The 20,999-nt window shown below is 32.7% G+C and overlaps 1 long non-coding RNA gene across 22 annotated transcripts; it reads right to left on the bottom strand.

Moving 5' to 3' along the window:
* Nucleotides 1-667: 667 nt before the first annotated feature.
* LOC149072064 (uncharacterized) lies at nt 668-16,498 on the bottom strand. 22 transcript variants are annotated; one of them, XR_016194597.1, is made up of 12 exons: nt 16,061-16,498; nt 12,815-12,989; nt 9,551-9,733; nt 9,273-9,438; nt 8,980-9,162; nt 8,694-8,865; nt 8,437-8,600; nt 8,142-8,324; nt 3,713-8,028; nt 3,443-3,614; nt 3,186-3,349; nt 668-3,069 (listed from the first exon to the last, which is right to left on the bottom strand). It is a non-coding gene; the product is annotated as an uncharacterized LOC149072064 (long non-coding RNA). The 22 variants fall into 22 exon arrangements; XR_016194601.1 differs by having other exon boundaries at nt 3,729-8,028; XR_016194595.1 differs by having other exon boundaries at nt 3,443-8,028; nt 9,257-9,438.
* Between the last annotated feature and the right edge of the window lie 4,501 nt (nt 16,499-20,999).

Below are 20,999 nucleotides of genomic sequence, written 5' to 3'. Positions count from 1 at the left end.
CTATCGCTCCCGTTTTGCGGCACCATCGATAGAGACGGGCGGTAATCGATGTTGCGGCACGGTGCCGACGTCGCCTCCGAATACCGCTCGCGAAGCCCAAAAAAAAGCCCAAAAAAAAGCCCAAAAAAAAGCCCAAAAAAAAGCCCAAAAAAAAGCCCAAAAAAAAGCCCAAAAAAAAGCCCAAAAAAAAGCCCAAAAAAAAGCCCAAAAAAAAGCCCAAAAAAAAGCCCAAAAAAAAGCCCAAAAAAAAGCCCAAAAAAAAGCCCAAAAAAAAGCCCAAAAAAAAGCCCAAAAAAAAGCCCAAAAAAAAGCCCAAAAAAAGCCCAAAAAAAAGCCCAAAAAAAAGCCCAAAAAAAAAAAACACCCTCCCTCCCTCCCCCCCCCCCCCACGAAATGCGGCACGCCAACCGCGAAACACTCGTGCCGCCCATGGAATGGGAACGAGGCCAGCACTAGCGGGGTTCGCGACTGGCGTGCCCTGGCCAGGTAATTAACGGCTCAACTGCTGTCCGCCTCGGCACTAAACAAATATAATCCAATTACAAAGAGCTTTCACCCGGACAGCAGTTGATCAGCGAGAGGGGTGCTATGAAAGAGACAAAAACAAACCTACACAAGTATGAATACACCAAACTCAAGTTTAAAATACACAGTACACCTCTTCATATATCTCACTGAGAATAAAACTTTATTCTCTTCCTGTTGGTAACCTCAGAATCAACTAGCTACATGAAAACTTCCCAACAGGAAGAGAAAGATAAAATGCAAACCTCTCAACTAATTCAAGCAAAACAATAATTCGCCACTAAAACATTTACATACACATAAAACAAATTCCACTTTAAAAGGCTCATTAGAGGACACTATTTGGCACAACAAATTATTTAAATTTAATTGGATCAGCAAATTAACAAGTACACTGAACACCTGCAAGAAATGCTTCAGTTACTTACTTTTCCCATACTTTAAATAAATTAACAAATTCATAATCATATATATTCTCAAACCACTTCTGAACAAAAATGTTTCACCTTTCTCAAATTTAAATAAATTAACTTGACAATCATGTTCTAATCATTTCAAAACAAAAAAAAATTCATCAAGCAATAATTCATAGTCAAACTTCAATAAATCAAGGAATTGGAAATCATGTTCAAAACAAAAAAAAAATCCATCTAAAATTAGACTAATGTTGATGTTCCAGGAATTATCAGGACAACAGAAGACAACCGGATTGAAACAATTAGCTAATATCATCTGAATCATCAATTTAATTAAAATAATGCACATACCTTGTCTTGCGAGCAGGCTTCTTTTGCAGAATTAAAAACAAACAACACAATTTCACACATTTAGTTTATTTACAACTTCATTTCATTTATTAAAAAAACAACCAACCACAAAAGCTTTCAGTTCATAAGGAAAAAAAATTAAATAAATACAAAGTAATAATAATAACTTATTTAAAAAATAATATTCAAAGAGATTCTAAAAAACCCACATTAGTCAATATGTACTTTTAACCGACTTTGAAATATTCAGATATGTTAATACCAACTTCACATTTTCTAAAGAAATAATAATAATAATTGTTTATATTTAAATACACACATAATTGTTTCAATCCAATATCAATTCCTCAATAATTCATTAAGCCACAGACATTTAAGTATTTCAATGTTACTTATGTCATTATGTGCTAATAACCATTTATGCACTCATTTATATTTTTCCTGTTGCACCCTGCTACCACCTATCAAGGTTCAACAAAGAATTGTAAGAAAACCTCAGTTCAAGCAATAAAGTTTGTTTAAACAAATTTGCATTTTACTAACTTGCACTTTCATACGAACTTAAAAACTCTCAGTTCTTCTCCTACTCAAATCATCACATCATTTCTCCCTCTCTTCTCTACAATAAATTTTGGCATACATGTTTGGAGCCAATCAGACTTTTCTCAAATTCACACAAAAATAAATTCAACAAAAGAACCTTGCAGAACGAAACAAAAGAAACTTCAATAAAAAGACAGAGGAATCAATGTTGCTGACATAAAAGAATCTCAATCACAAAAAAAAGTAAAAGAGCCAAGCCACCAAAGAATGACTGAAAAAATAAATAAACCTATGGAAATCACAGCTATCTTGAAATCAGACACCAACCAATGAAACAAAACAAACCAAACAACTTCAAAATTATCAACCTCTATCAACAAAAGAACAGCTGCATAGAAAATAAAAATTCTGAATTGCTCCAAACACAAAAAAATCAAACAAATACAATAATTATATTTAGGAATTAATATTTAATAATTATTAATTAAATTATTACTTTTTATTTACACAGATCCTCCCCCCCCCCCATTTTCTTGACGGATAATCTCATGCTGCAGATTCTGATGATACCAAGATTTCCAGCACTACCACAATTAAGAAAATCATTGTTACCCATAACTACCTGCTTTAAATATGTACATATGTGCATATAACTATGCCATTCAATCAATGTCATAACACATATTTTATTTCAAATAAAAATGACTTTGATTTCATTCATTACAACAATACTCCCAAACGCAATATTAAAAGAACTTACTTGCCTTCAAATCTCTTTTGCTGAACTCCTGCATTAAAGGTAATCTGTTCACTAGGCACTCACTTCAGGATTAAGTTGATAGCAGTTACAGCAGCCCCAACCAGATGAACAACACTATATGCAGCTTTCCCCAACCAGATGAACGACACTATATGCAGCTTTCCCCAACCAGATGAACGACACTATATGCAGCTTTCCCCAACCAGATGAACGACACTATATGCAGCTTTCCCCAACCAGATGAACAACACTATATGCATAACTGCTTTCTTTTCATGAATCAAACGTACAAGATTTAGAAACAGAACGGGTTAGAAAAGAGCAACATCACACATCTTCAACACTTATGCAGCAGCAGCAAACTATGATAAGTTTCAATACGGATGAGAAGCACAAGCATTCTCCTTGATGGATCAAAACACGTACAGGCAACAGTTTCGTTCAACACTCTTCTTCCTCAGGCTGCTGTTTCACCTGAAAATTATTATAAAACACTCTTTACCGAAAATTACCAATGGATAATATAATACAAGACAGTTTTCAAGAAAGGCTGTTATTTGACAGAAACACACCAAAAGTAATACCAATACCTTCCCTTCAAAGCGATCAGAATGAGACATCAAGATCGGGTGCTGCAATTACGATCTGATGAAATCAGTAGCACAAGCCTTCTCTTTCATGGATGTACACCCAGCAGGGGATACAAAACAGCAATATCACCACTTTAGGTTCGACGCTCAGAATGTTCCTTTAACTGAAAATCATTATGAAACACTAATTACCAAAAAACAGAAAATGTATAATACAAGACACTTTTCAAGAAAGGCAGTTATTTGACAGAACACACCAAAAATAATACCAACACCTTCCCTTCAAAGCGATCAGAATGAGACATCAAGATCGTGTGCTGTAATTACAATCTGATGAAATCAGTAGCACAAGCCTCGTCTTTCATCGATCGAAACACATACAGGCAGCTGTTTTGTTCCACACTCCTCTTCCTCAGACTGCTGTTTCGCCTGCAAATCATTATTATGAAACACACTTTACCAAAAAAAAAAAGGAATTTCTAATACAAGACACTTTTCAAGAAATGCTGTTATTTGACAGAACACACCAAAAATAATACCAACACCTTTCCTTCAAAGCAATCAGAAAGACACATCAAGCTCAGAAGCTGCAATTACGATCTCATGAAATCAGTAGCACAAGGGTCATTCCATGTCAAATCACCCAGCCATGACACCCATAGTCTCAGATTTCAATGATTTTTTTTTTTATTTGTTGCATTTACCATCCTTATTAACCGTGTGAAATATTATTTGCATATCTCTAAAACTTTTTGAGAAAAAAAATGTTGAAATTTATCAAAAACTGATGCAGATGACTTTTCCGAGGCTCAATTTTTAAGCGGCATTGTTTGAGAAAATAAATCATAACTTTTTCAATTTTCAATATATTCAAGTGAAATTTTCACTAAAGTGTTCACAAAAACATACAGAATATGAATAAAAATAATTCATACACTTACATTTGAAATTTACATGCAAAAAAATTATGTAAACTTTGTTTTTGTGGAATTTTTCGTTAGAAAAAATACAATTTTTCAAACGTATTTTTAGACCAGAGGCACAGCAGTTACCAAAACAACTTTTATTTTAAATTTCTCCTATGTATATGAAGTAAAATACTGGAGAAAAAAAATAATGGTTTTTTGACCGTTAATATGTTTATTCTGGCTCGCAACACAAAATTCATCAAAATAAGACTGGGTCGTTCAGATTTCAAATCATTCAACTAGATACTCAAATGCAACCCATCGTCCCAGATTCCAATTATTATTTTTTATTTATTGCTTCTACCATGCTTGTTGACCATGCAAAGTTTCATGTACATATCTCTAAAACTTTTTGAGAAAAAAAATGTTTTCTAACCTCACGAATGACGTCTCTTAGGCTAACCCCATTCAAGCAATATTATTTGTGAAAATATATCATAACTTTGCAGATTTTCAATATATACAAATGAAATTTGCACTAAAATGCTCACAAAAAAATGCAGATTATGAATAGAAAAAAATGTAAGCCTTAGAGGGAAAAAGTCATTTAAATTTCATTTATTTATTTCTTTTTTTAATTTTGGTTTGACACAATTTTTTAAACACTTTTTTTTGGATGCACAGCATGAATTTTCAATTTTATTTAAATTTAATCCTATTAATATATTAAGAAGACTAGAAAAGTAAACATTATTTTGACAGTTAATACATTTGAGTAACAAAACACAATTGTACTTATATGACTACATTAATTATATTTGTACATTTTGACTTAATATAATGATTCATGCTTGTTAAAAAGAAATTTATGTTTTATTTTTCAAGTACGCTTATATATTTATTACAGTATTCACTAAATTAAGTTCCATGAGTAGTTAATGCAATAATTCAAAACAATTAATAAATTTTAAAATTCTAGGATTAAATGAATTCATGAAATAATTAGAAATTTTAATGTAATGTGTCAAATGGGAGTTGGTGAAAAAAAAAGGTTTTGGGTGAATAAAATAATTTTTCAAATTAAACCTTCATGCTCAGATTCTTAGAAGTGTTAAAATTCCAAATAATTAATTTCACTTTTAATTGATCTATAAATATTTCTTATGATGCAACAAAGACAAACTTTTGCAATCTGATATGTTTTTGCATAATTATTTTATATTTGATAAATCCAGATAATATTAATCATATATATTGATTAATTTTTGAAGTTTTTTTAACATGATTAATTATAAAGTTATTTTACCACAACAGTGTTAAATTTTTTTTTAATTACTTTGATTTTTACAGCATATATTTTAATAAACATATATTTAATGTATATGATAAATATGAAATGGTTATACTTGTGTGAAAAAAAATCTACATTATAAAATTTAACACAAGCCTCTATATATTTTTCCCAAGAAATAATTTAAAATTGCTGATAAAAAGCCAGAATATGAGGCATTAAATCACAAAGAATGAAATTATCAGCTACAACCTAATTGTTGTAGCTGAGGCAGATGGAAGAGAGTAGAACTGAAAACCTAATGTATATAATGCCTGGTGGTGATATATAAGATGTGATGTTTCTTGTTGTGATGATGATTGTAAAAAATAATAATAGCATCTGTGAAGATATGAACTATGGCACACTGCTCTCTTCCTTCAGAGGGCAGCTGGTGTCTTATTTAATTATAAGACTTTATCATCCCAGCAGGTGATGATAAAATCACTGCTGCTGCTTCATTGTGAAAACTAAAACAAAAGTGTTGGAACTAAACTGCCCCCCCCCCCCCCCCTATCCAATGATGCAAGTCTCAACTACAATCTTGCTGAAGACAGAGAATGTGCTCCATAAAGTAGCCTACCCCAGGGTTAGCAAATTTTTCTTATGATAACACAATTTCCATTTGAGCTAAATATTTTATATCATTTTGGAAATAAAGGAAAATGTCAGAAAAGACACTTGAAATTTATAGTGTTGGAAAAAAAACTGGATCTGACTGTCATAAAAAGTGTTATGCAAAAGTGTAAAATCTGTTACACATTACATCATTGGACCCATCGGACATCAATATTGAGGAGTGGAGCAAGTTCTGAACATTTATCTACTGTGTGTTTAAACATCATAGAGCTTTTTTCTCAAAGTATGAAATATATCCGGAAGCTTGCTTTAATCCTTTAAAATGTCATAAGAAAAAAAATAACAAAAGGTTTAAGGATAGTAAACTTGTATTTTTCATGTATAAATGAAATAAACGGTTGTACAAAATCAATTCCAGGGCAAAAAATATGCCATGCCTGTAGAGACAGTGAATATAAACAACAATAAATTAAATGAAGAAACTGAATACTGTGAAGAGATGAACAGTGATAGTAATGTAGAGAAGTAACTTGGAAAAATGTCAATTATTAAACAAGAAGCAATTAAAGAAATAAATTCATCTCTACAGAACATAGAAGAGTCACCAATTAAACTTCATACGGTAGCTCCACAGTGCAAGTCAAACAATGCCAAAAGAAAAGTTGCATCTGCTTACAACACTTTAAAATCAAATGTTTGTGAAGTTTTTGAAGAATTACCAGAAAATGAATCTCAAAGCACACTTACCATAATGAAGATATTAAACAGAAAGAAAATATTAATATTTTGATAAAGTTAATTAGAAATAAGACTCAATTTACCCATCACAACAGGGGCAAATTTTAACTCTGGCCAGTGCTTTAAGAAATGGGAACAAGGAAAAAAAAGAGTTCAATGTCACTCAATATGCCGTGAGAAAAACAGGAGAGCTTTTGTAAATGAAAAAGCAAAGGTGAGCCATTGTGTTTTTATTATAAAAAGAATCAAAAATTAAATTTCAACGATTTTTTTGCAATCTAATTTTTTAATGCAAAGGTTTAAATTCTTTTTCCTAGTCATAATCTACATTTTTTTGTGAGCATTTTAGGGGAAATTATTTCATTTGAATATATTGAAAATCTGCAAAGTTATGATATATTTTCACAAATAATATTGCTTGAATGGGGTTAGCCTAAGAGACGTCATTCGTGAGGTTAGAAAACATTTTTTTTCTCAAAATATTTTTCAGATATGTACATGAAACTTTGCATGGTCAACAAGCACGGTAGAAGCAATAAATGAAAAATAATAATTCGAATCTGGGACGATGGTTTGCATTTAAGTATCTAGTTGAATGATTTGAAATCGGAACGATCCAGTCTTATTTCGATGAATTTTGTGTTGCGAGCCCGAATAAACATATTAACATTCAAAAAACCAGTATTTTTTTTCTCCAGTATTTTACTTCATATATTTAGGAGAAATTTAAAATAAAAGTTGTTTTGGTAACTGCTGTGCCCTCAAAATACGTTTGAAAAATTGTATTTTTTCTAACGAAAAATCCCACAAAAACAAAGTTTACATAATTTTTTTACATGTAAATTTCAAATGTAAGTGTATGAATTATTTTTATTCATATTCTGATGTTTTTGCGAACACTTTAGTGAAAAGTTCATTTGAATATATTGAAAATTGAAAAAGTTATGATTTATTTTCTCAAACAATGCCGCTTAAAAATTGAGCCTCGGAAATGTCATCTGCATCAGTTTTTGATAAATTTCAACATTTTTTTTCTCAAAAAGTTTTAGAGATATGCACATAATATTTCATACGGTTAATAAGGATGGTAAATGCAACAAATAAAAAAAAAATCATTGAAATCGGAGACTATGGGTGTCATTTTGGCATTTTGCCGGGTGATTTGAAATGGAATGACCCACAAGCCTTCTCTTAGATGGATCAAAACACATACATGCAGCAGGGGATACAAAACAGCAATATTACCACTTTAGGTTCAATGCTCCTCTCCCTCAGAATGTTCCTTTATCTGAAAATCGCTATGAAACACTAATTACCAAAAAAAAAAAAAAAATGTATAATACAAGACACTTTTCAAGAAAGGCTGTTATTCGACAGAAACAAACCAAAAGTAATACCAACACCTTCCCTTCAAAGCGATCAGAATGAGACATCAAGATCGGGTGCTGCAATTACGATCTGATGAAATCAGTAGCACAAGCCTTCTCTTTCATGGATCAAAACACATACATGCAGCAGGGGATACAAAACAGCAATATCACCACTTTAAGTTCAATGCTCCTCTTCCTCAGAATGTTCCTTTATCTGAAAATCGTTATGAAACACTAATTACCAAAAAACAAAAAATGTATAATACAAGACACTTTTCAAGAAAGGCTGTTATTCGACAGAAACACACCAAAAGTAATACCAATACCTTCCCTTCAAAGCGATCAGAATGAGACATCAAGATCGGGTGCTGCAATTACGATCTGATGAAATCAGTAGCACAAGCCTTCTCTTTCATGGATGTACACCCAGCAGGGGATACAAAACAGCAATATCACCACTTTAGGTTCGACGCTCAGAATGTTCCTTTAACTGAAAATCATTATGAAACACTAATTACCAAAAAACAGAAAATGTATAATACAAGACACTTTTCAAGAAAGGCAGTTATTTGACAGAACACACCAAAAATAATACCAACACCTTCCCTTCAAAGCGATCAGAATGAGACATCAAGATCGTGTGCTGTAATTACAATCTGATGAAATCAGTAGCACAAGCCTCGTCTTTCATCGATCGAAACACATACAGGCAGCTGTTTTGTTCCACACTCCTCTTCCTCAGACTGCTGTTTCGCCTGCAAATCATTATTATGAAACACACTTTACCAAAAAAAAAAAGGAATTTCTAATACAAGACACTTTTCAAGAAATGCTGTTATTTGACAGAACACACCAAAAATAATACCAACACCTTTCCTTCAAAGCAATCAGAAAGACACATCAAGCTCAGAAGCTGCAATTACGATCTCATGAAATCAGTAGCACAAGCCTTCTCTTTGATGGATCAAAACACATACATGCAGCAGGGAATACAAAACAGCAATATCACCACTTTAGGTTCAATGCTCCTCTCCCTCAGAATGTTCCTTTATCTGAAAATCGTTATGAAACACTAATTACCAAAAAACAAAAAATGTATAATACAAGACACTTTTCAAGAAAGGCTGTTATTCGACAGAAACAAACCAAAAGTAATACCAACACCTTCCCTTCAAAGCGATCAGAATGAGACATCAAGATCGGGTGCTGCAATTACGATCTGATGAAATCAGTAGCACAAGCCTTCTCTTTCATGGATGTACACCCAGCAGGGGATACAAAACAGCAATATCACCACTTTAGGTTCGACGCTCAGAATGTTCCTTTAACTAAAAATCATTATGAAACACTAATTACCAAAAAAAACAAAAAATGTGTAATACAAGACACTTTTCAGTAAAGCCTGTTATTTGAGAGAAACACAACAAAAATAATACCAACACCTTCCCTTCAAAGCTATCAGAATGAGACATCAAGATGAGGTGCTGCAATTACGATCTCATGAAATCAGTAGCACAAGACTTCTCTTTGATCGATCGAAACATGTACACGCAGCAGGGGATACAACACAGCAATATCACCACTTTAGGTTCGACGCTCCTCTTCCTCAGAATGTTCCTTTATCTGAAAATCATTACCAAAATTACCATCATTAAATTAAATCATTAAATCATAATTAACTCATTACTAATTACCGAAAGAACAAAAAATGTGTAATACAAGTCACTTTTCAAGAAAAGCTGTTATTTGACAGAAACACACCAAAAACAATACCAACACCTTCCCTTCAAAGCGATCAGAACGAGACATCAAGATCGGGTGCTGCAATTACGATCTGATGATGATGGTTTCTGACAGTTTTTGACATGATAGTTTAAACTGCGGTTTAAACCATCAAAAACTGCCATGTGTCAAAAACCTGCCAACCTTACTCACAATGTTCCTTTATTAGTCAGAAATGAGGAATACAGAAAAAAAAGAGAAAAAAAATTACCAAGGAGGAGCCAAATGGCCCTAACTGGCAATCACAATTTACAATTTGATATGAAACTTATAAACATAAAAATAAATAAATAAAAAATAATTGACAGAACATGAGTGAACAGAAAGTAAAGAGAAAACAAAACACACACACAAAAAAAAAAACAATAAACTAAACACAATATAACATAATAAGGTCATGGTGGCGGCAGGCATGTGGTGATAGGTGATAATATTTCGATTGTAAAGAAAAATAAGTAAGTAAGAGGGATGAAGTTAATTTGAAAAAAAAAAGAATTTAAAGTAAGTCCAAAGGGGAAAAAAAATTACCATTTTTTTCCTTCCATTTAAGGGAAAGATGTTATTTATAGGTGGGAAATTCATCCTAAAAAAACTCTTCAATATTATTTATTGAAAACAAGTAGCATTTTAATTTTTTTTTTCAAAACTAATAATGAAGTATTATTGTTAAGGAATTGATCAGGCAAAAAGTTATAGAATTTAGGGATGAGATATGAAAAATGTTTCTTACCAATAGTTTTATAGATTCTAGGGAGTAATAGGTGGAGTTGATTCTTGCAGAAGAACGAAAGGTGTTCAAAGGTAAAGAATGTTGATTTTTATATAAAATAACTATTGATTTGAAGAAATAGAGATGTCAAAGAGGTAATATGTTTAGAGAATGGAGAAGTTGTAGTGAGGGAGTACAATAATCATTGGTAATCAGTCTAATTATTCTTTTGTGCAAAGTGACCAAAGGATATGGGTTAGTAATGTAGTCACTACCCCAGGCGAAAAGACCATAAAGTAGTTGAGAGTGAAAAAATGAATAGTACAGAACTAAAAGAAAAGTGGAATTGACATAAAATTTGAGGTAAAAAAATTTGTACAACAAATAACAAAGTTTGTTGCGAAGTTTTGTGATATGAGAATTCCATTTAAGGTTAGAGTCAACATAAACACCAAGATATTTGATAGAATGTACTTGTTGAAGAGGACAATCATTAGGGGAGCAGTTAGAATCATGGAAAACAATATTAATATTATGTAGAGGGTTATTAAGTAATGAAAAATAGATGAATTTGGTTTTGGATACATTAATAGTTAATTTATTAACTGAATACCAGTTGCGTACTTTAATTAAGTCTTGGTTAATCGTATTAGTCAACGTTTGGTCGTCTTTAGCGCTATAAATAATGACTATCATCAGCAAATGTTATTGTTACCAACAATGTTAACGTTACAAAAGTCATTAATGAAAATGACGAATAATAAGGAAGGACAAGAACAGAGCCTTGAGGGTCTCCGTTAATAATTTTCATAATATTGTTATATTTATCACCACACTTAACAAATTGGTATCTATTATTAAGGTAAGATCACAAAAGTTTAAGAGGAACACCTCTTATACCACACAAACTAAGTTTTTCTATCAGGATTTCATGAGAGACGCTATCGAAAGCTTTCCTGAAAGATATCTAAGAAAATAGCAACTATTTTGTAAGATTTATCAATATTAGTATAGACAGTTGAAGTAAAATCTAGAAGAGCAGATTCTGTGTTTTTGTTAGGTAGGAATCCATGTTGTTTGGGGGGGAAAAAGTTAGATTTAAGTAGAAAAGGAAACAGTCAAGATTTTATTATGGTTTCAAACAGCTTGGAAACAGAGTTAAGGATTGAAATAGGTCTGTAGTTATTCAGGTCATTAGAATCACCGGATTTATAAATTGGAATAACTGATGCAATTTTCAAACTATCTGGGGAAAACACCTTCTGAAATGCAAGAATTTTGATAAGAGTAGACAGAGTGGAGACTGTGCAAAAGGTAGACTGTCAAAAAGGTAGAATTTTTAAAATACCAGAGGAAGTAGAAGTAGGTAGTTTTCGAATAATTTAAAGGATTTCGTGGGTGTTAGTAGGAGAGAAAAAAATGTGAATTAAAATTATTAGCTAGTAGAGAGAGGTTAGTTACAGAAGGCAATTTAGATTGTTTATCTTTAGTACCTGATAATTTGTTGATAAATTTCCATTTCGAATCTAGGTGCATCTGTGAAATTTTTGAGAATAATAATTTTGTTTGGCAATTTTTACCATTAATTTCACATGGGAAGCTGTACTTTTATATGCAGATAAGATCAAATTATCAAATAGATATTTTTTGGATTTTAAATATAGCTTTTGCTTGATTTTAATCATTTCATGAAGATCTCTCGTAAACCATTTATTAGGAATCATACGTGAGTTAACCAAATGACAACGGGAATGATTATTAACAACTGTTTCAAGGGAGAGAATAAAATCATCAAATGCCTTGCCCGGGTCATTTGAACGAGAATTAAAACTATGGTTAGACAGATAGGGAGAAATAGCTGTATAATTGATAAATTTCACAGTAGAATTCAATGTAGCCGTCAATCTAGGAGATAAAAATATAAACTTGCAAAGAATGGGATAGTGATCACTCAAATCCGTAGTAAATAAGTAAACATATACAATAAATATTAGTAATGCTTTTTAAATTAGGAATAAAAATGTGATCTAAACAGGATTGTGATGATGGTCTGGTTACAACATTAATTAATGGTGATAGACCATGGCTGGAAAGCATATCAATGTAGTATTGAATATCGCTAGAATCAGAGCTTAATAAATCAATGTTAACATCTCCAAGAAAAATAAAATTTCATACCAAATCATTTTGAAACACTCATTACCAAAACTTACCAATGGATAATATAATACACAGCACTTTTCAAGAAACGCTGTTATTTGAGAAACTCACAAAACGAATACTTTCCTTCAAAGCAATCAGAATGAGACATGAAGATCAGGTGCTGCAATTACGATGTGTACTGGCTGATGGCATTTAAAGAAAAGCAGAAGAAGTCCTGTAAGAAGTCTGTTAAGAAAATTAAGAAGTCCTGTTAAGACTTTTTGAAGAATAACTATTTCAATACCACTTTCAAAAGCACAATAGTAAATGGAATGTGTAAATTAAAAGATGTGATGTAAATATAAATAATCAAGGTGCACCAGATGGCACTGTCCATTATTTTTTCAAAGGGCCTTGTTTAAATTTCACTGTTCAATGCTAGTGTAATCATTTCTCACAAATAAAGCACTTCGATTTCTAACTAAGACAACTGAATGCTATTGGATAGCATGAGAATCACCAAACCTAAAATAGGTAATCTTACTACACAGAATTCTATGCACAAAAAAAAAACCAGTGCAAAACAGTAACAAAAACATTACAAATGAAACAAATTATGGTATTCAGTTCATTCCACTATGAATAAATTACAGAACCACCTGCATTCACAATCAACTTCATATGATAGAGGAAAAAACAAAAACCATGTTTTGCCATTACTAAATGTATAAATTTCAAAATTGGTTATAGAAAAAGTAGGGGGGGGGGGAATTTAAACTCTAAGATAAATAAAATAAATTATAATATATATATATATATATATATATATATATACATACATACATAGGTCATAAACAAATTTGGGAGCATAATAAGTTCAAAACCTTCATAAAATCAAAAATTCAACACTGAAACCACTGCAATGGTAAAAATGAAACCACTACATACAGGAATTACTGTATTCGTGAAGTAGGTGAAACACAAGTAATTCACTATATATAAAACACATAAAATAACAGCAATTGACTTCACAATGGTTCATCAAACACTAAAATAAAAAAAATCTTGAAACCACTTATACCAGAATAATATACTTCTACATCAAGCAATTAGATGTAAAAAGAAATTTAGTTGGCACCTCACAATCCTATTACAGATGGGAAGAATATTCAGTTTAGCCGAATATGTAAGTACAACAAACTCATTTTAGACAATTATATTAATTCAAATTTTTCACTTACATTAATGTGAAGTGATCATGAATTACACAAGCCAAGTTCACTACTGAAGGATGTATCTAGACAAAGTACAGTGGTACCTCAGGTAATAAGACTCAGAAAAAACAAAATTTTTCGACTAACAAAGGCTTTTCCTTTTCTAAGTGTTCTGCTAACAGACATCTTAGTTGATAAAGCACCTGTGTCATGAGGCAAATTATTGTGCCAATCAAAATTAATGCACAAATTTATTTGCAATTAATTGAAAGTAGGAAACTACTAAAACTTATAAAAAGTAGGAAAAGTGGGAAACACTACTCCCTATACAGCCTTCTGTTCCAGAAAGATTTTGAGGCATTTCATGTGAAATGAATAATTAACATTCCAGAACAAATTAAACTAATGTACAGAAACACATGGATAATACTGTTTTGGCTAACGAATTGTCTTCATTAGTTGAGTAGCAAAGAACATTTAAAGGTATAAAAACAAGAAAAAAAACTAGTTCTACTTTTCATGATTTAATAGTTAATTGTAAATAAAGAAGTATTAATAAAATATTCTTAATTAAGACGCAAAATTGGAATTTATAAAATGCTGAAATTATTCATTCACAAATTACTCTGTATCAGTTTTCCGAATGAGAATACATTATGCTACACAATAAAAGATTAAATTTTTAAATGGGTCCTTCATTCCCTTAATTTTCATTCAGAAAGTTGTTCTCTTTTCTGAGCAAAAAAAAAAAGTTTTTAAACTAATATTCAGATATTTTGCCAATAAAAAAGAAATGTTTAACCAGTTAGAAATTATAATTCAAAAATTAAACAGCAGAAACACAGGAACAATTCTTCACAGAGGTGAGGATACGCTGTCTCAAAACTGGTACAGACTAATCTTTCAATGCATTTTGAATATTTTTTACTTTGAACCTACACCTCTATGATAAATAGTTGATCAGATAAAGGCAGTGTTAGCACTTACAAGACACCCTGTAAATTTGATATCATTAATTACTTTCATTATCAATATCATGGAAATAAAATCCAGAATTGCCATGTCTACAGCATTGCGCGGGGGGGGGGGGGGGGATGTGACATAGTTTCAAGAAATTTTCTGCTCTTCTGAGAGTCAAAGATATTTATCAGAAAAATATATCATCATGGTGACTACTAGAATAAACCATTATCACAATCACAACTTACCCATATCCAGAGCAACCTTATTTTACCATCAAAATGCATACATATGGAAACATTACCAAGTTAGGCATTCTTCCAAATAATTATTCCACCAAATCATTATCTCTATTCATTAATAATCTAGAAACATGGAACCAAAGAAAAATCACAACTTGGGGATAGATAACGGTAAAATTTATTGAATCCCATTACTTGCAGGAAAACTGCATAACAAATTCATTTATATTATAGAATAAAAACATAATCTACAATTCGTTACTAAATATATGCAGGCAGGGCTGCAACTGTGAGGGAGCAGGCAGGTCTCGTGCCCCGGGCGCTGGACCCGAAAAACTGGACTGGCGCATATTTTATTCTGAAACTTCTCCTTCAACATTACAAGGGGAAGTAAAAATGAGTGCTTGCCCAGGGTGACCAAGCATCTATTTGCGGCCCCGTCTGCAGATTTAATGCGTGAAAGAGGAATATATTTCTAATGACAAGACAGTACTGTAATGTTTCATTAAAATCATCAATTTAAAAATCATTTTTCCCTGCGTCTGCATTATTTTACATCAGCTAAAGTCAGTCTGGACACCTAAACGAATAACATGAGTAAATGAATTCTACAATTTGGAAAATCGGAAAAATAATTTTCTGCTAGAATTTTTTCCTCAGTTCACAAAAAAATTTAAACTTCGGAAAGCTGGTTAAAATTTGTTATCCTTTTTCATGAACAGGTAAAGATTCCATTCTTGTGGGGGAGGGGAATGGTTCCTTCGTTTGCAAACGGCGGCTATGTACGTCATCAGATACCCGGATTTAATCTTCAACCAAGCCGAACAAAATTAAAACGTAAGTACATATTACTTTCTTCAAGGTATATACAGTCACAAAAAAATACACATATAGAACTTACCCACTTTCCAAAGGCGACTAGTATATTTTTAGACGGCAATTAGACGCTGCAGTTCTAACCCAATCCAAAAAAGGTCATCAATTCATAATCTTGGGCTGGAAGAAATCTAGACTGTTGCCGATGTTCAACACTCGTCATGGAAAAGGATGACAAATTGGCACTGCAAAACAGTTTCAGCAAAATGGTTGACCAACTTAACACAACGGTCCAGGACGGAGATGGCTCAAAAGACAAAACTAAGAAATTAATAGTTAAAAACACGATAATGGACTTTTGAAGCGATAAAACGATTTACATAATACTATCTCAGAATATTTTTATAAATTAGCAATTAAATTCACGCTTTTTTTGAAAGAAAATGGCTAGCGTTAGTCGAGTAGTGGACTACACATACAACCTAACTCTTCGGCAAACGCCTGCTTAATGTCAAGTTTACCCGCGAAAACTCGAGCATCGGGGTTTCCCAAGTTCACCCAAGGAGCTTCACCGAACGCTATTGGTTAGAATTTTCGCAAACTGTCATACTGTTGATGACTACTTTTTTTTTTCTTTTTTTTTTTGGCGGGAAACTCTTTGGATAAGCTCATTTCTTCATTTCCGAAATGGAGGTAGTACCGGAGGTAGTTTCCGAAATGGAGGAGGTACTGTAGCGGTGTGCCCGGTGGATATGCTAATTTTATGGTGAGCTATTTAATGATGATAACTATAGATTAATTGATTCTTTCTTTCGTTTTCTTTTTCCATTTCATAAAAATTTTCAATTTACCTTAAATGCAGATATTCTTAGAACATCTTGTGTATTAATGTGTTTCTAAATCATGGGTCTTCAACGCATGGCCCGCGGCCGACATCCATGCCTGAACCGAGATTCGAACCCAGATCTGCGAATCTCACATGGCTAAAATGATTGACGAAATTAATTAGGAGAAAATAATTTCGGAATCGATGATGAAAGAAATAATTCTAAATAAAATGAAAGGAAATGATTCGGGAACAAATTGATGAAAACTCAAATTGATGAATTTTTGAATTTTGGTGATTTTAATTTCTAATGTTTTTGTTCCTTCCTAAAATATACAAATTAGGGGTAGTTGCTTCTTTCGACCCAGGGGCCTCCATTTCAATCTAATATGGTGCAATTTTTTTTCAATATTTCTGTATGCAAATTGTATGGGGCTGATATTTACATTGTATCAAGGGCGTAGTGGGGGGAACTTGGGGGTCTGCCCCCCCCCTCAAAATGTGAGAAAATGACCGAAAAAAGGGAAAAACATGGCCAAATCATTTTGATCTATCTACGTTCCACGATCTATCATTTTGGTCCCCCCCCCCCGAAATGAAAGTTCCCAATCCGGCAAAAGTCCCAAAATTATCGATCAGCCCGGTGGCCAATCATGTTGCTGACAGTCACGATTACTGTCAAAGAATAAAAAATTCATCAATTAACAAGGAGGGTATCATCACCGACATTACTTTCCTTAACCTTTAGCCGAATTCAGATTTAGATAGATTTTTATAATTTTTCCCCCTTCTATTTTCCCCTTCTGATTCCTCAGTTGAGACCATCTATCAAAAAATTCATGAAAAAAAAAATTCCTGTACGTTTTAAGGACCCATAGCAATGAAAAGATTAAATTAATAATACTTATACATTTATTCCATTTATTCCTTAGAAATAGGTGATTCAAAAAAATTTATTTCACAGCATGTGTACTTCAATGGTTGAAATTTCTGTTTGTATATTAAGTTTCGAATCTCAACTTCAGAAAAAAAATCGTGTTTTCATACAAAAAGAAATTCTGATTAATAAAACCAATGTTCCCAATTGGAAACATTCTCCTTTAAAATAATTGATCAAAATTATTTTTTTTAAAAAGTTATTTTAGTTAAAAAATAATTATTTTATTTTATTAAAAGTTAGTTTATTTTTACAAAATTATTCATCTGTATTCTTTTTCAATTTTTCCACTTGGGAAAGCAAGGGAAACATTTAATTTCGTTTTCAGAAAAATGATACATGCTATATGTGAATTCAGTCTTTCGTTATTTTACAATAACGGCTCTCTCTCGAACAGAAGAAACGGTCATTAATATATTAATGTTCTAATACAGTCGGTTACCGTTTTAACGAATATCGTTATACTGAAAATCTCGTTTTAACGAAAACTTTTCTTACCAACCCCCCCCCCCCCAAAGAAGTTTACATAAGAACAAACTAAAACGTGGAATTCACAAAATTTCGTTATTATGAAGTGATTTCTCCGGTCTCCTATAATGGGATTCGATTCTATTCCTAATGCTTCGTTTCTACAACGAAAAATCAAGGTAACAATTAAAAAAAGAAAGTAACACTCTCATAAGCGGCACGTTTCGTTTTCTTGCACAATTGTTATGTAATTGTTATCGGGCCTGAACTACAATATGACTGTTCCGCCGGGGCAACCAAACATTTTTGCGCCTCTTGTAGTTCGGCGCACAGGGCCCCTGACCCATCCTAGTTGCGGCTCTGATTGTTATTGTCTGATGTAATTGTTATGAAACCTGATAAGCATTTTTTATCCAACAATAATCGGTTTCATTCTTTAGATTTTTCGTAAATAATCTTATTGTCAACACAATTCAGAGCAGGGTGCTTATCCCATACTGCTCGCGGAAACTAGTATTTATCATTTATAATTTTTCAGGAACCCCTTTTCGCCGAAAAGGGTTCCGAAACTGTGTACTCTGTCGTTTCACATTTTCATCTTCACTTCTTCATTGAGCACTATGAACACCAGGATACTACCAGGACCTAGGATGCTCGATATTGATGTTCCATTTCGAGCAAACTATAATAATGATTAATCCAAAAAAATATGAAAATTTAGATAGAATAATTCCTTTATTTGCGAAATATCAACCTAAAGTTCAGAATTATGGCAAAACTATTCCGTAATAAGAAAAAATTGTGGCAAAAGATCTACCATAATTAATTAAATTAATAATAATAATAATAATAATAATTAATTGAATGAATGAATGAAAATTTGTGATGAAAATTAATCAAAATTCACAGGATTGATGGAAGCCAATTCCGAAATGAATGAAAATTGAGAACTCATTAGAAGTCAAAACTAATAAAAGAGCAATTCCTGTATTAATTTAAAATGCTTTCTGAAAAACTTAAATTTTTTTTTTCGATTTCTTCTATCTAATCATAGTTCATAACGGAAATAATATTCTCACAAATACATTCATTTCTTAGAGACTTTTTATCTATTACAAACGTTTTCGCTACGCAAGCCATATAAGAAAAAATGAAGAAGAAAGTGAAAAATAAATTAAATTTTAAAATTATGTTTCTTATTAAAAATTAAAAATAAAGTTAAAATTATTATTCCACAGATTGAAAAACGCAGACAGATAGCGGACTATTACCTGGCTCAGAGTACCCTCCTACTAATTTTACACATTTATTCCCTCACCCCGGGTAGGCCCACGCTTCAAGACGGCCCTGCTATGGTGTTATTTGTGTCAGGGTTGTCTCAACAAGTTCAGGAGCTCTATGGCTTATAGCATTTTTTGACTCATCTCCCCGAGAATTGGTTATGGAGCCCAGGTATTTCCACTGATTTAAATTATTTTAATTATCATTAAAAAAATTTCAATGAAAGAATAAGACACTACTAAATATTTCATGAATATTACATATACGCAATACACGCTGAAAATCGCTGTTTATTAACGACCCTTCCTTACTTTTAACTTCATTTTCTATAATTTCATTCCTTGTTCGAAATTTTGTGTGAAAAAAGTGTGTATGTTAACCTATTACACGTTGTAAAACTCCGCTCATGAATTTTGCTTCTTCCATTTTTTAACAAGCAGTTTTCCATCCCACAGCAGTATAGGCTCACCACCCCTTGGAAGTGTTTGGATGAGAACGACCCATGTAAACATTTAGTTCCAGACACTTTTCTAAGAATTGAATGAGAGATAATAATGTGAGTCAGGTTTCTCTCTTCTTCTTGGTGTGATTTTTTGCACTTTTTTTTTTTTTTTTTGCATGCAGCTGCTTTCTTTCGCGTCATCCTCTCTCCTTTCCCATCCTATCTCCTGTATCTAAACTATTTACCCTATACTACTGTACGTATTCCTCTCTTCGTCGCTCTCTGCCACGTTAAAACCCAAACAACCACAGTGAAAAATTAGGGCATTTTAGGGGAACTTCTCTTCCTCTCGGAAAGTTCAGGACTGAGGATATCTTCATCAACATTTCAGCTGAAACATTATTCCTACATTAAAAGCACAGGCTGTTCTAAAACTTAACTAATTTGAATAATCCTGCTACATGCAATCAGCCCGAAAGAAACCGGGCCGCTTCAACAAACGATTGAAAATTTAATGAAATTTTAGGTTCTGCAAGAGCCGCAACTACCAGGTGGGTATCGGGCATGTCAGGGCCGCAACTAGATGCTTGGTCAGCCGGGGCAAGCACGCATTTTGGCGCCCCCTCATAATGCTGACAGAGAGGTTAAAAGTGAAATTTGCGCCCCCTCTAGTCCGGAGCCCGAGGCACCAGAACCGCCTGCACCCCCTTAGTTGCAGCCCAGGAGTATGGTGCCCCGGGTGCTGGACTAGATGCAGTGCCGTCTTAACCAGGGTTGTCAAATTTGCTCCCCGGGTAGATACCCATTCCCCCCCCCGGGCTGGGTTTTTTACACTAAAACACCCGGGATTTTTTTTTTTTTTTTTGGAAAAATGGGTTTTTTAGGGAATATTGTTTGTTTCCGAAGAAAATGTGTTACTTTCAGGTTAAAATTTTAGTTTGAGCTTAGTTTATGTATTCCAAAAATTGTTGCATAGTGCAGTGTTTAGTATATTTTGAAATATTTTTTAATCATTTTTTAGGAACAAAAATGTGATAATAAATAATTTCTTGGAATCACAAATACCCTTT

Source organism: Pholcus phalangioides, unplaced genomic scaffold (assembly GCF_987345545.1).
Source record: "Pholcus phalangioides strain wild (caught in Gottingen) unplaced genomic scaffold, Ppha-v1.0 ptg000018l_1, whole genome shotgun sequence".
Taxonomy (NCBI): domain Eukaryota; kingdom Metazoa; phylum Arthropoda; class Arachnida; order Araneae; family Pholcidae; genus Pholcus; species Pholcus phalangioides.
This window is presented reverse-complemented; position numbering and strand designations above follow the sequence as displayed.